The sequence below is a fragment of the Ictidomys tridecemlineatus genome, chromosome 7 (genome assembly GCF_052094955.1).
Source record: "Ictidomys tridecemlineatus isolate mIctTri1 chromosome 7, mIctTri1.hap1, whole genome shotgun sequence".
NCBI lineage: Eukaryota > Metazoa > Chordata > Mammalia > Rodentia > Sciuridae > Ictidomys > Ictidomys tridecemlineatus.
The window spans coordinates 142,686,184-142,700,200 of NC_135483.1; the positions used below are offsets into that span (position 1 = coordinate 142,686,184).

Here is a 14,017-nt window from a genome sequence, read left to right on the forward strand (position 1 = left end):
TAAGAAAAAGGTGGTCGCTCAACTTTGCAGGGCATGGAAGTCACAAGGTCATGGTTAACTAAAATGCTCTAGGTACCTGAGCAGATGCTTTCAGGAGGGCAGATACTGTGGCCACCCGCGGGATAAAAGGAAGAGTCGGAGAATGACAGGGTGGATACACGTGCAGTGAGGCGCTGTCCACACTGGGAATGGTAGTTCTGCCACGGGAGGGAACAAGCCGCCCTTCCTGCGCAAGCCTTCCCAGGTGGTCCCACACGGGCCAAAGGCAGGCGCTGAGAGGCAGAGGCGAGCAGACGCAGGCAGCTGGCCGCGGGGCCCGAGCGCAGGGGGAGGGCCGGGCGCTGTCCACCAGCCCAGCCCCGAAGGGCGGGGGCGGGAGCATCGGGTGCCCGCTAGGCAGAGTCAGGGCTAGGCGGGTCCGCGCCCAGGGGCCCTAGCTCACCTGCTACGTCTGCAGCCCTGCGGCCGCGAGAAGGGAGTCGGTGCTTGCCGAGGGCCAAGCAGCGAGGAAATCACCGTCATCTCCCGCCCCCAGCCCTCCTCCGCAGAGTGCGGCCGCACGTTCCGAGAAAGTGAGGTGGGGTAAACCACGGCGGCCGGGTCGGCCCCTCCCGGTGCCGGCTTTTGGCCCCGCCCCCGTCCCGCCTTCAGCCCCCGCCCCCGGCCTCCAGCTTGGAGCAACCTGGCGCGCGCCTCGCCTGCAGGCCCGCCCCAGCCTCCAGTCTCACAGCCCCCGCCCCTTCCTCAGGCCCGCCCCGGGTCCCTAGACTAACCGCACGGCCCGCCCCCGCTTCAGGCCCCGCCCCAGTCTCCAGCTTCAGGGCCACACCGCCCCCGCGCTAGGGCCCGCCCGGCCACCGCAGCCTGCAGCCGCGCGACTTCCGGCCCGGCCCCTAGAAGATGGCGGTCGCCGCGGGGGATTTCCAGGGGTTGCTGGTCTCTCTCCTCTGGTCGAGTGCGGAGCTCTCTCGTCTTTCTGGCTAACGTCAGTCTCGTGTATTGAGATCTGCTAGTTCCCCTCTTGGTTAGTGTAGTCTTTGCATAGCACAGAATATAAAAGCAAGGACTGAGACTCAGATCAGTGTCGAATCCTGCCTCCCATCTTTCCTAAGGAAGTGTGACCTTGACCTTCGAAATCAGATTAAAGTGTAAAGCTTTAGCATTGTGTTTGATTTAGAATAAGGGCCTTATTAGTAACTGCTTGTATTTCTAATTTGGGGGAAACAGAAAGGCAATATACTGAGAAGAATCTGCCTGTATCCGGAGGCTAACCTCTGAGCCTGAAGTCAAGGTCCTCAGATACAGTGTGCCATTTTGAAAACTAAAGAAGCCCAGTACTTGGCTAATGCCATGAGAATCAAAATTATTTCATATTTTAAAATATTTATAACCTGATCCCCCTTAATATCTCCACAGCATTTTTTTTTAAATCTTTGCATTTTTAAAAACTGTTCTGTCTGGCAACTTAAGGACATTCTTGTCATCCTGTCATCTCTGCAGTTTCAGTGTAAAGATATAAAACTATGTGGGTTCCGAGAAATGACTCAGTAAGTTAAGCATAGGTTAAAGGGTATGAAACTTAGAGAAAATGAACAGAATTGAAACTATAGAAAAGGCATGCATCCTGCTCCTGCTTTCTTACACTTCTTTGTTCGTTGTGTTTTTCATTTTAACAGCTTTTTATGTTTCCCTTGAACCTGGCTACTTAAAATTAAAAAATCTTCTTAATACCACAGTTATCTCTATTTAGAAAGTTTGGAGATTAATTCAATTAAATAAATACTTACTAAGCTTTGAATATTAGGGGACTACTAAGAAGATAGGCCTAGAAAGTTAGCATCAACCTGTAGGAGGTTCCTTAGATTAGCCTTAGAATTTGAATTTCATTCTTTGACCACAGTGAAACCATCAAATTTTTCCCCCACAGAAACATATGATCACACTACTTTTGGATGTGTGATCTGGAAGCTTTCCCAGGATTAGTTGAAAGACTGAAGGCGAGAAAAGCAGTATGGTGATTTGGGGAAAACCCAAGACATAAGGAAATGAAGGCCTACTCTAGGATGATGACAGTGAAAAGAATGGAATTGGCTTAAGAAATATTCTAAAATGAGAATTGATGTGACTAATAGGGCTAACAAAGAAGAAGGCGTTAATTAAACTATGTATTTCCTCATGTATTGCAATGAAGAGAAGATATTGGTGTAGTGAGCTTTTAATATCTCTTCCAGTTTTAAAATCCATTGTTTTCTGTAATTCTTTTATCTGAAGATGAAAGGAAGAAATATTCCTAAAACAGTTACAAGGAGGGTGAATTTGATTTTAGACCTAAAATCTAAAACTTTGGGAAGCAATCTTGTGTCGTCTTTTTTCTTGACGAAGTTATTTGCTCCATCTGAGGCCTTATGGGATTAGAACACCCAACTGGCTAGGGGTGAGAATTAGAATGAAAGACCTCACTGTCTTGTGAGCTAACTACTTATGAAGGCATTGGCATATGTGCATAAACATTTCTGGTAGATACCCAGAGAGAAAAAAGAGAAGCTCAAGAGATAGAACAGCACTAAAGATGTGGTTTGAAGAGACATCTGTGTGGACTGATTGAGTTTTCCAAGAACAATATCTTGTGGAGGGAAACTGTAGGAACAAAGTGAAGAAAAGATGACAGACTTCAGTGAAAAGTCATGTTTATGTAAGCAATTAGTGGTGAATGCCATAAGAAAATCATTTGATTTCATTATCAAATCTACTAATCATTCTGTGTAATGCAGATCTCTATTAATTATAATGTTAATTGAGTGAAGAAAAGCTCAAAGTTATGCAGACCAATGAATAAAAACTATAAATTTATCTTAACTTCCACTACTTACAAATAAGTTATTTGTAGCCATTGAAGCCGTTGCCTCAACTCCAGCTGATTGAGAGGAGAAATAAAACAAGTGTTTTGACTCAATTATAAGTGTCATGTAGGTATATGTTGAGACAATGTGATGTGCATATAGATTCCTGATAAAATTTTGCTTTTTCCAAAATGAAGTAGTTCTGATTTTTCTCTGATTTTTAAAGTGTAAATAACCATCATAAAATATTCAGATAATACAGAATGTAATGAAAGAAGTGAAATCATACCTATAAATAACCTGTTAATATTATAAATGATATTATATCACTTTCTGTGCACATGCAGCTTATTTAAGGAAAATGGAATTATAATACATATGAGATTTTAGTACCTTTTTCCTTTAATAATATTAACATTTTAACCCATAGATATTTTCAGCATTTCTAATGAAATGGTGAAAATTAAGTATTACCTAACGAAAAAAAATTTTAAATATACTTTTAGTTGTAGTTGGACACAATATCTTTATTTTATTTATTTATTTTTATGTGGTGCTGAGGATGGAATCCAGCGCCTTGCACATGCTAGTTGAGTGTTCTACTGCTGAGCCATAACCCCAGCCCTACCTAATGAAAATTTGAGGATGATCTTCCATGAAAAAGTGGCAATTAAGTGTAATTGAAGAATAGAAATGTAAAAGAATGTCTTAAAATGTGTTGTTTGAATATATCTAATATGATGTAAGTTTCTTTTACAACAGCTTTTTGTGTGTTTGCCTGTTTTTAACTTTTTATTGGACTATTATATTTACACAAATTAGTGGAACTCATTGTTATTTATTTGTACATGTACACAATGTAACAGTATACTTTTGGTCAATTTCATCCTGAAATATTAAGTTTCTGGAAAACTCTCCTCCTCCTTACAACAGTATCATTTTTCTCTAGGTATCCATATGTTCCAAAGAAGTTGACATCCTTCCACCTTAAGTGGTAATGTAACCTTGCCTATCCAATCAGTACATGGCATGCTTTTGAACTTAGTGATTTAAGTCAGAGTGGGCATTTACCCTAATGTACTTCAACATAATGACTTAAGACTTTTGCAGAAAATATTGATGTTCTTTTTTGCTGGACAAGAGGAAGCCTTCTTGGGACCGTGAAAGAAATCATCCTTAAAATGATGCAGATACCAAGTTTGGCACAACAGAGAGAAGGAACTAATAGGGAACTTGATGACACACTATACATGTGAAGTAGCCTCACAAGTTTACCTGGGGATCTTTCGTTTGTGTGAACCAGTCATTTTTTATTTTCATTATTTAAACAAGTTTGAGTTGAATTTTCTGTTACCTGAAATCAAATTCATGGAAAAAATTCTAAAAGAAAATACCTACAGTGATTATCTCTGTATGACAAGAGTACATATGATTTTTTTTCTGTGTAGAAAAGTTCTCAAAATTTCTATCAAAAATGTGTATTGATTTTATCAGGAAAAAGTCTAAAGTAAGTCATAAAGGATATATTTTGGTTATATGGAAATGTTAAACAATACTTAATAAAAATTCTTCTAAATCACTACCAAGTACTAAAACAGGTAGGTAAACTAAATTCACTCATAAAACAGAACAATTTAAGAGCACTGATACAGTGAAGTACATAGACTTATATTATACAAAGGCTTTGTGTTTGTTAATTTTTGTACCCTTAGCACTTAGACTAGTGCTTTCTCTGACATATGATAGACATTCAGAAATGTTTTTGAATGATTGAATAAAACTGATTTCCACTAGATATCTAGGAAGTTGAAGTGTACTTCTATTTAGTGGGAGCTATTTGATATAAGCAATGGAGATATAGCTCTTTTACAATAAGTGGATTTCTTATTTTTTCCTAGCTTTCACTTGTGCTTTTTGTTTATAGCCTTATTTAAATATTCTTCCAAATTTCTGACTTCTTTTTGTTATTATAAATGCTTTAATTTAATAATTTAGTTTCTCATCTGTCAGGGTAACACCCTGAAAATTTTCTTTTAACTTAATATTTGTAATAATATGTGTGTTTGAAGAAATGCCTACTAGTTTTTTCTTTCCTTTCAATTTTATTACTGAAATATTCTCACAAAAGCAATGAAAGAAAGTGGAGCCTAACCATCTCACCTCATTATTATAATTATTATTTTTTGCACCGTGGATTAATCTTAGGGGCACTCAACCATTGAGCCATATACCCAACCCTATTTTTGTATTTTATTTAGAGATAGGGTTTCACTGAGTTGCTTAGCACCTCACTGTTACTGAAGCTGGCTTTGAACTTGTGATCCTCCTGTCTCAGCCTCCCAAGCTGCTGGGATTAACAGGTGTGTGCCACTGTTCCTGGCCTGTTATGTTTTTGATGTTGTTTTGTAGTACTGGCCATTGAATCCAGGAACACTACCACTGAGCTACATCCCAGCTCTTTTAATTTTTATTTCAAGACAGGGTCTCACTTAATTGTTGATGCAGGCTTTGAATTTGTAACCCTCCTGCCTCAGCCTCTGGAGTAGCTAGGATTATGGGAATGTGCCACTGCTTCTGACTTTGATCTTTTTATGGACTTAGGTAATGTTTGAATATGGGTAAATAAGCAGAGGCTTTTAACTGGGCCAGCACTTAAGACATTAAGAAGAGAAACAAAACAGAATTATGTGATTAAATTATAAGCTAATTCAGTTACTTAGATAAGACAAAGAGTAGAAACTATTCAATAGAAGCATGGTAAGTTTGGGGGCTCAGCCAGTCTCTTTCAAGACTTAGTTTCTTAATACCACATTTTTTTTTTAAGGTCAGAGATCTGAAATAGGAAATGAAAGACAAAAAATACACTTGTTTCTTCTAGCTTGTTCATGAAAAAGTGGGCTCACTGACAAATTTAATAAGCATTCTTTAGTGAAGTGACCTTGTAACTGCAGAGCATTTTCTAATGTGAATAGTGTCTAAAATGAAATATTGCTGGACGTGATGGTGCAGGCCTGTAATCCCAGCCCCTTGGGAGGCTGAAGTAAGAGGACTGCAAAATCAAAACCAGTCCCAGCAACTTAATGAGGCCCTAGGCAACTTAGTAACCCTGTCTCAAAAAATAAGAAGGGCGAGGCGTAGTTCAGTAGTAAAGCACCTCTGGGTTCAATCCCCAGCGCCAAAAAAAGAAAAAGAAAAAAAATGAAATACTTAAAATAACCAATTTTGTACATTAGAAAGAGGAAGTGGAGAAAACCTCAGATTTTAACGTTGATTTGGAATAAGTAGGCTTTTAGCCACTTCTAGTTAGAATATGCGTAGAGCTGGTGAATGAATAGTTAGCTAAGAGGGAGAGAAAAGAAAGCTCTCACAAGCGCAGTCCAACAATTAAGCCCAGTACCTCAGAAGCATTCTTTTTGTAGAGTATATATTTCAAGGGTTCCAGTCTTCTTCCCTCCTTGAAGGGGGAGGTCCTCTATCTGTTGATTTCCATAGTATTCTAAGTGCCTAAATAGTGCTTGTCATATAGTAGGCACTTGTTGACTTCCTAACTTTTGGAATACAAGCCAAAAAGGTTTGTGAAGTTTTCTGTAGAGAATCACTTAAAAAACGGAAACACCTGCTCTTTCTTGGCCTGTTTCTTTCACTTTTGGTAAAAGTAACTGATGGAAAAGAAGAATCAGAACTCAATTATCTGTGTGGCAACAGAGGAACCAGATCAGTAGTTGAAACAGAATAAATGTTGAGGAATCATCACTGGTTGTAATATAGACTAAATATGAAAAAGTGTTTCTATAATTAATTGTACAAATATTTAAATGTCTCTATAAGTCCAAAGGTTATGTATATTTCCTTTACTCTCTTATGCATGCTTTCCCTAACCCTTTCCAAAACATTGAAACTAGAAAGAAAATTTACAGCTGCTGAGCTGCAAGAAAATTACCCAGACCTTGTCACAAAGAGGCCTAGTCACTAGTTTGACAGTCATTATTGTTGGAGAATAAAGTGGATAAAAGTGAGTTTCTCATGGAGTGTTAATTGAGGTTTCTGTACTATATAGCTAGTTGTAGCCTGGTTAACTATATCCTCAAGTCTGGCTTATTATTAGTCCTAAAGGCCTATCCCAAGCCCTCCCACATAGGTTTATTATATGCATTCATTATGGAGATATTTATGGTGATGTTAAAATTTGGTTAAATTCCTAGAAAACACTTTAAAAAATTCATTTCATATGTTGCCTCAATAACTGATCAACAATTTTCCTTTTTTTTTTTTTTTTTTTTAACCCACCTAGGTCTAGTATAAAAAGTTGAAGCCCAAGGCTGGGGCTAAGGTTCAATGGTAGAGCCCTGGGTTCAATCCTCAACGGGGGAAAAAAAAAAAATCACTCCCAATATTTACCATAGTGAATTGATTTGTTTGTTTTAGTGACAAAATTAGATCATCCCTGAGGGCAATAGGAACATTTTAAGAAATCTTTGAACTACATACAAAGACCCCAATAAAATTGAGAAGACCCTCTCTCCGAATCTCTTCTCAACCATTGGAATTTCACCCATCCAGCTGCAAGTGTTAAAAATTAGAGAATTATGTTTGTCCAAAATCCTTTCCTTACTATGGAAGGTGGTAAGCAGGGAACGAGTGTGACCTCTGTTATGTGGAAGTTAGCTTGTATACAAAAGTTGGAGAGGAGAAAGCCTTCATTTCAAATGATGTAGAACATTAGTGAACATAACTGCAAAGTAAGTGAAGAAGGGAAATTTGTCTCCCCAGCTCTTGGAAATAAGAGCAGTGTTGCAACAATCCACTGAGGATAGGTGACCAATGGAAAACTCCTGTAAAGAGACAGCAGGGGCAGGGATTATATTATATGAGGAATGTTTCCCAAAACAACAGGGGGTTAGAGTTTAGACCTTTCCTCCCAACAGAATGATAGCTGTTCTGTTCTTTTTTCTTCAGGCCTCAGTCTTAATGTGCTTCCAGGCACTCTATCGTTCTTATACTTTCTCAGCATTTTCTCATCTTTTTAGTGATCTCATCTTGTTATTACATGCTAGTGATTTGGTGCTACCAGGCTACTGCTTGTTCTACACATTATTTGTTCAGTATGACTTGCATGTGTGGCTACTGGACAAGAGCCTCGGAAGGCCAAAATGGGAAGAACATGGAAGAACATGGGGTGAAGAGCAGTCATAAAGATTGAGGATTTAAGCAATATTCTTAATCACAGTCAGGAATCCAAAGGTCTGTCACAACAGTTTTCAACTAGAATCATCTGGGGAAAACATGTTTGTGTGTGTGTGTGTGTGTGTGTGTGTGTGTGTGTGTGTGTGTGTGTATTACTGGTTGAACCCAGGGTCTCACGCTTGCTAGGCAGGTGCTAAGTGTACCACTTGGCTACTTCTTCGGCCCTTTCTATTTTTAACAGGGTATACTAAGTTGCCCAAGCTATTCTCAAACTTACAATCCTCCTGCTTCAGCCTCTTTTGGGGAATATAATGTTTAAAAATATAGATGCCAGAACCCCATGCAGACTTTCTAAATCAACATCACTGCAGTTGGGTCCATGGTCTGTATTTTATTTTTTCATATTCTCAGATGTTTCTAATATAAATTCTTGGTCAAGAGCTTCTTATCTAGGTAACAAACTGAAAAGTAGAAATAAATCTTAAAAGCAAGTAGTATTTGTATGAGATGAGCACAGAAAGTTTTACTAGAGTCTTAGTACTCTCTGGGGAGAAATGTATTCTCATTAAAGGAAAAAAGTCACATTGAATCTGGCATCTTCCTTCAGAAAACCATTTCGGTAACTTTTTCCATTTGTTTGGTTTGTCCTTTGTGGAGAAGAGCAAAACAAAGCACAACAAACCACTCTCTTTATGTCTTGTGGATATATACCACATCTTCACTATAGTGCCATTTTTCAAATCCCAGGCACAAAGTTCACATCAAGGGAGAACTAGTTTTCTGTCACTACGTTGAGCATATTATGAATCATGTAACAGAATATCAGTGCAGTCATTTCACCATCTCTTAAAACTAAAGTTTTTGAGAAACAATCAAAATTCCTCCCATTTTTCCTGAGATTCTATTTATAAAATATAGCTTTTAAATAATCTTTTCTTTAATTTTTGTGCATGTGGCATCTTATTTAAAAAATTCTTCCCTGCATCAAGGATGTGGGGAAAAAGGCACAGTCATACACTGCTGGTGGGACTACAAATTGGTACAGCCAAAATGAAAGCAGTATGGAGAATTCTTGGAAAACTGGGAATGGAACCTCTATTTGACCCAGCAATCCCACTCCTCACTCTATACCCAAAGGACTTAAAAACAGCATACTAAATGTTTATAGCAGCATAATTCACAATAGCTAAACTGTGAAACCAACCTAGATGCCCTTCAGCAGATGAATGGATAAAGAAAATGTGGTATATATACACAATAGACTATTACTCAGCAATAAAAGAGAGTAAAATCATGGCATTTTCAGGTAAATGGATGGAGTTGGGGAATACAATGCTAAGTGAAATTAGCCAATCCCCCAAAACCAAATGCTGAATGTTTTCTCTGATATAAGGAAGCTAATTCATAGTGGGGTTGGGAGGGGGAGCATGGGAGGATTAGATGAACTCTAGAAAGGGGAAAGGGAGGGGAGAGTAAAGAAGGGGGCATGGGGCTAGAAAAGATGGTGGGATGTGATAGACATCATAACCCCAAGTACGTGTATGAAGACACGAATGATATGAATATACTTTGTATACAACCAGAGATATGAGAAGTTGTGCTCTATATGTGTAATATGAATTGTAATGCATTCTGCTGTCATATATAACAAATTAGAGTAAAAAAATTCCTCCCTGCATCAAGGTGATAATGATATTCACCTACATTTTCTTCTAAGAGTTAAATGACTTTTAAAATTGTTATTCTTGGTACCATCTTTCAAATTTCCATTTGTTATTAGAACCCCACTCTACATACACTCAAAAATGTAGAAAGTTCCTGCCCAACACAGAGAAAAATGCTTTTGTAGTTTCTGCTATAATCTAGATAAAAAACCCTTAATGTAAAATCGAATAAAATTAGAATGTACAAAGAGATGTAAACATCTATAAAATGTATTCAGAGAAGATAGCACAGTGGGATTAGCTAAAAATATAAATTTTTCCATACTGAAGAGATAAGGCCTATAGCACACGTGGCCTAAGGGCTAGTTATCACTCCCACTGTAGGTAGGCATATCATATGTTTGTTTAATGTCTAACTGGGATATGCTTATCATATAGTAATGTCTGTCAAGGCCTTGAAGATGCCCTTGAGCAAAAGTCACTTCACAGCTCCATGTGAGGTCAAATTAAAAAACGATCATTTCAAAGAAAGCAATATTTGAACAATTTCTAGAAGATGTTCTCACAGATGATTAGGAAGAGTTGTTTTCCTGCTTTGACACTCACACCCACCATTTCCCTAGAGTTGGTTGTTGATTTCCAGCTCCTGCTCTTGCACTGCGTTGTGAATATTTATCCCCTACTGTCTTCTACATGCTCCCAGGATTGCCTTAGGTACCCAGTTGCTTACTTGTGTACTGTGCTGTGTCCCATCAGAATCAGAGGGCTTCCATGCAGAATCCTCCATACTCTCTCAAGATGAGCATAAGCTTTCTCAACCGTAACTGGCCAGCTGTTACCTTCTGAAACTATGGTTTATATTAGCATAACCAAATCTTGATGATACTTTCCACTTACTCATAGGATAAGATTGAAAATCATCCTAGCAAAGGCGGCATCTCCATGGACATGGAATTATCTGTTTTCAAAGCTGTAGCTTGTATGAGGCTGCATTGGGCTAAGTAGCCACACCCTTTGTGGAAAGACCTGTTTTCCTCTTACCAGGTAACTCCAATATTTGGGTGGGCCCAAGGGAAGATTCCTCTCCTCCCAGGCAGCAGCGTTCCCCACTGTTCACTAGAACAAGTATCACTGCTGTTACTGAAACTCTGAGCAGGTTAGGGTGGGTCTCTGGGTGTGAGGGTGAATGAGGGGGTTGAACCGGCTGCCTTGGCTGGCTAGGTGATGGCACTTTTCTTTCTCACTACTCTGTGTACTCCCCTCTCCCCCCCCCCCCCGCTCCGCCCCGTACCCCGCAAGTCAGCTTCCTCAGTAAAAAGGCATGGACTGACACTGTCACATTTCTACCACTTCCATGTTCAATACCCCTTAACAGCCCAGGAATCTGAGGCTCTGATATCTTAGTCCCCCACCCCTCAAATCATTGGCTGTCATCTATGCTGTGCTATGACCTCCAGTGGTTAGCATTCTACATGGAGGCAATTTTGTGCCTCTCAGTGTGTATGGATCTCATCTGTCACCAGAGTTCTTGCAGTAGCAGAGCCCTGGCCATCACAGAAGCCTCATAAGCTTAGCTACAATTCATGAATTGTAGGTCTGGAATTCTCTTCTGCTTTCTTCAAAGTCTTAGGTGGGCTATTGCCACTCTCGGTGTTCCTTCTCTGTCCCTATCAGCCTCCCCTGCATCCCTAAGGGATAGCTTCTTTGCAAGCCCCATGAGACATTCCAGTCATTTACAGTTTGCATTTCTGTACTGGGTATTCAGACTAGATCAATGAGCAGTGGCACCTTCACACCATGGGGACAGCCTCAGTAGCTTTATGTATCTTGTGCTAGAGCCAACATGTGCCTGTGACCCAGGTAAATTGTTCTTCTGCCTCCCAGAAAATACCCCAATTCTAGCAGAAAGGTTTTCACTGAGGCTCCCTACATGATCTTCCTCCTAAGAGGAACTTGGTGTTAGGTTCTGTGTACTCTTCAGAACCACTGAATACACTATCTGGGAAAACATGCATATTATGCATATTTGTTTTCAATTGTTGATATAATAAATTATAATGAACTTAATGACTTAAAACCATACACAGTTATTATTTTGCAGTTCTGCAGGTCAGAAGTCCAAAATCTGTTCCACTGGGTTAAAGTCAAGGCATCAGTAGAGCCAGTTTCTTCAGGAGGCTCTAAAGAAAAATTATTTCCTAGGTTCTAGAGGCTACTCCCATTGCTTGGCTTGTGATCCACTTCCTGCACTCTCAAAACCAGCAATGTTGCCTCCCCATGACCTTTCTTCCATGATCTCATTTCCCTGTGACTACAATCTAGAAAAGTTTTCTGCTTTTAATGATTATACAATTGGGTCCAACTGGAAAATTCAGAATAATCTCTCCATCTCAAGGTCTTTAATTTTATCAGGAATTTTCTTTGAGTACTTTTTTCCAAGTCCCTTTTGTTGTGTAATGTAACAGATTCTGAAGATAAGAACATGGACATCTTTGGAGTGCTATGATTTAGCCTACCACATATATTTTCGTAAGAATACAACAAACTAGATTACTCACAAATTCCATCCTGTAAAAGGATAATTTTCCCTCGTGCATGTATTCCTGAGCAGATTATAAACCTGTTTTTGTCCTCTACTATTTAGCTTTGTACCCTGCATACTGAAATCACTCAAAGGCTTTGTTTCAAGAATAAAGATACCCTGGTCTTATGGGGAGAGACACAGTTCTGTTTGTGTGTGTGCTGGGGATGTGGAAGTTTCATAAGAACAAAGAAGATAACTGTAATTATGTGGGTTAGTCTCTGTTTTCTCTATTCTGTACCATTGGTTTACCAGTCTGTTTTGGTGTCAATACCATGCTGTTTTTGTTACTATTGCTCTGTAGTATAGTTTAAGATCTAGTATAGTGATGGCACTTGCTTTAGCTATTCTGGGTCTCTTATTTTCCAGATGAATTTCATGACTCCTTTTTCTATTTCTATGAGGAATGTTACTGGGATTTTGATTGGAATTGCATTAAATCTGTATGGTGCTTTTGGTAGTGTGGTCATTTTGACAATATTAATTCTGCCTATCCAAGAACAAGGTAGATCTTTCCATCTTCTAGGATCTTCTTTAATTTCTTTCTTTAGCATTCTGTAGTTTTCATTGTGGAGGTCTTTCACCTCTTTTGTTAAGTTTATTCCTAAGTATTTTATTTTATTTTTTAATGCTATTGTAAATGGGGTAGTTTTCCTAGTTTCCCTTTCAGAGGATTTGTCACTGATATACAGAAATGCCTTTGATTTATGGGTGTTGATTTTGTATCCTGCTACTTTGCTGAATTCATTTACTAGTTCTGGAAATTTTGTGGTGGAATTTTCTGGGTTTTCTAGTTATAGAATCATATCATCAGCAAATAGTGCTAATTTGAGTTCTTCTTTACCTATCCAAAAATGTACATTGGAGAAAAGATAGCCTCTTTAACAAATGGTGCTGGGAAAATTGGAAATCCATATGCAACAAAATGAAATTAAACCCCTGTCTCCCACCATGCACAAAAATCAACTTAAAGTGGATCAAGGACTCAGCTATCCCACTCCTCAGACTATACCCACAGGACTTAAAAACAGCATACTATAGGGACACAGCCACACCAATGTTTATATCAGCATAATCCACAATTGCTAAACTGTGGAGCCAAGCTTGATGCCCTTCAGTGGATGAATGGATAAAAAAAATGTGGTATATATACACAATGGAATATTATTCAGCATTAAAAGAGAATAAAATCATGGCATTTGCAGGTAAATGGATGGAGCTGGAGAATATAATGCTAAGTGAAATAAATTAGCCAATCCCTCCAAATCGAACACCGAATGATTTCTCTGATTTAAGGATGTTGATTTATAATATGCTGCTGGGGCTGGAGGGGTGATGGGAGGATTAAATGAATTCTAGATAGGGCAAAGGGGAAAAGGGGAAGGGAAGGGAAGAGAGGGAACATAGGGGTAGGAAAGTCGGTGGAATGTTATGGTCATCATTACCCTAAGTGCATGTATGAAGACGCGAAGGATGTGACTCTACTTTGTGTACACCAGAGATATGAAAAATTGTGCTCTATGTATGTAATATGAATTGTAATGCATTCTGTTGTCATATATAACAAATTAAAATTAAAAAAAAAAAGAACAGAGAAGATAGCACAGACTGTGATCAATTGTCAGTTATCACTGGAGGATCTGGTCTGATTGGGCATGACCTCTGATAGAGATGCCCTGAACTAATGTGTGGAAAGTGGAATAACAGGGAAAGATGAGGATTCCATGGCCAAGGTGCTGAGAGAGCAG

The 14,017-nt window shown here is 39.1% G+C and overlaps 1 protein-coding gene and 1 long non-coding RNA gene across 7 annotated transcripts in view; one reads left to right on the plus strand and one right to left on the minus strand.

The window, feature by feature from the left end:
* Positions 1-631, minus strand: part of Gpr155 (G protein-coupled receptor 155) — a 61,390-nt gene extending 60,759 nt beyond the window's left edge. For 2 of the 5 annotated variants that reach the window (XM_078017625.1, XM_021725934.3), the window contains exon 1: positions 77-631. The gene's annotated coding sequence lies outside the window, so the exon portion shown is untranslated. The remainder of the gene's footprint in view (positions 1-76) is intronic. The other 3 variants (XM_040294491.2, XM_005324612.5, XM_005324611.5) reach the window with 2 other exon arrangements.
* Positions 596-8,813, plus strand: LOC110598087 (uncharacterized). 2 transcript variants are annotated; one of them, XR_013424151.1, is made up of 3 exons: positions 596-985; positions 1,928-2,692; positions 3,790-8,813. It is a non-coding gene; the product is annotated as an uncharacterized LOC110598087 (long non-coding RNA). The 2 variants fall into 2 exon arrangements; XR_013424150.1 differs by having other exon boundaries at positions 596-2,692.
* Positions 8,814-14,017: the final 5,204 nt, after the last annotated feature.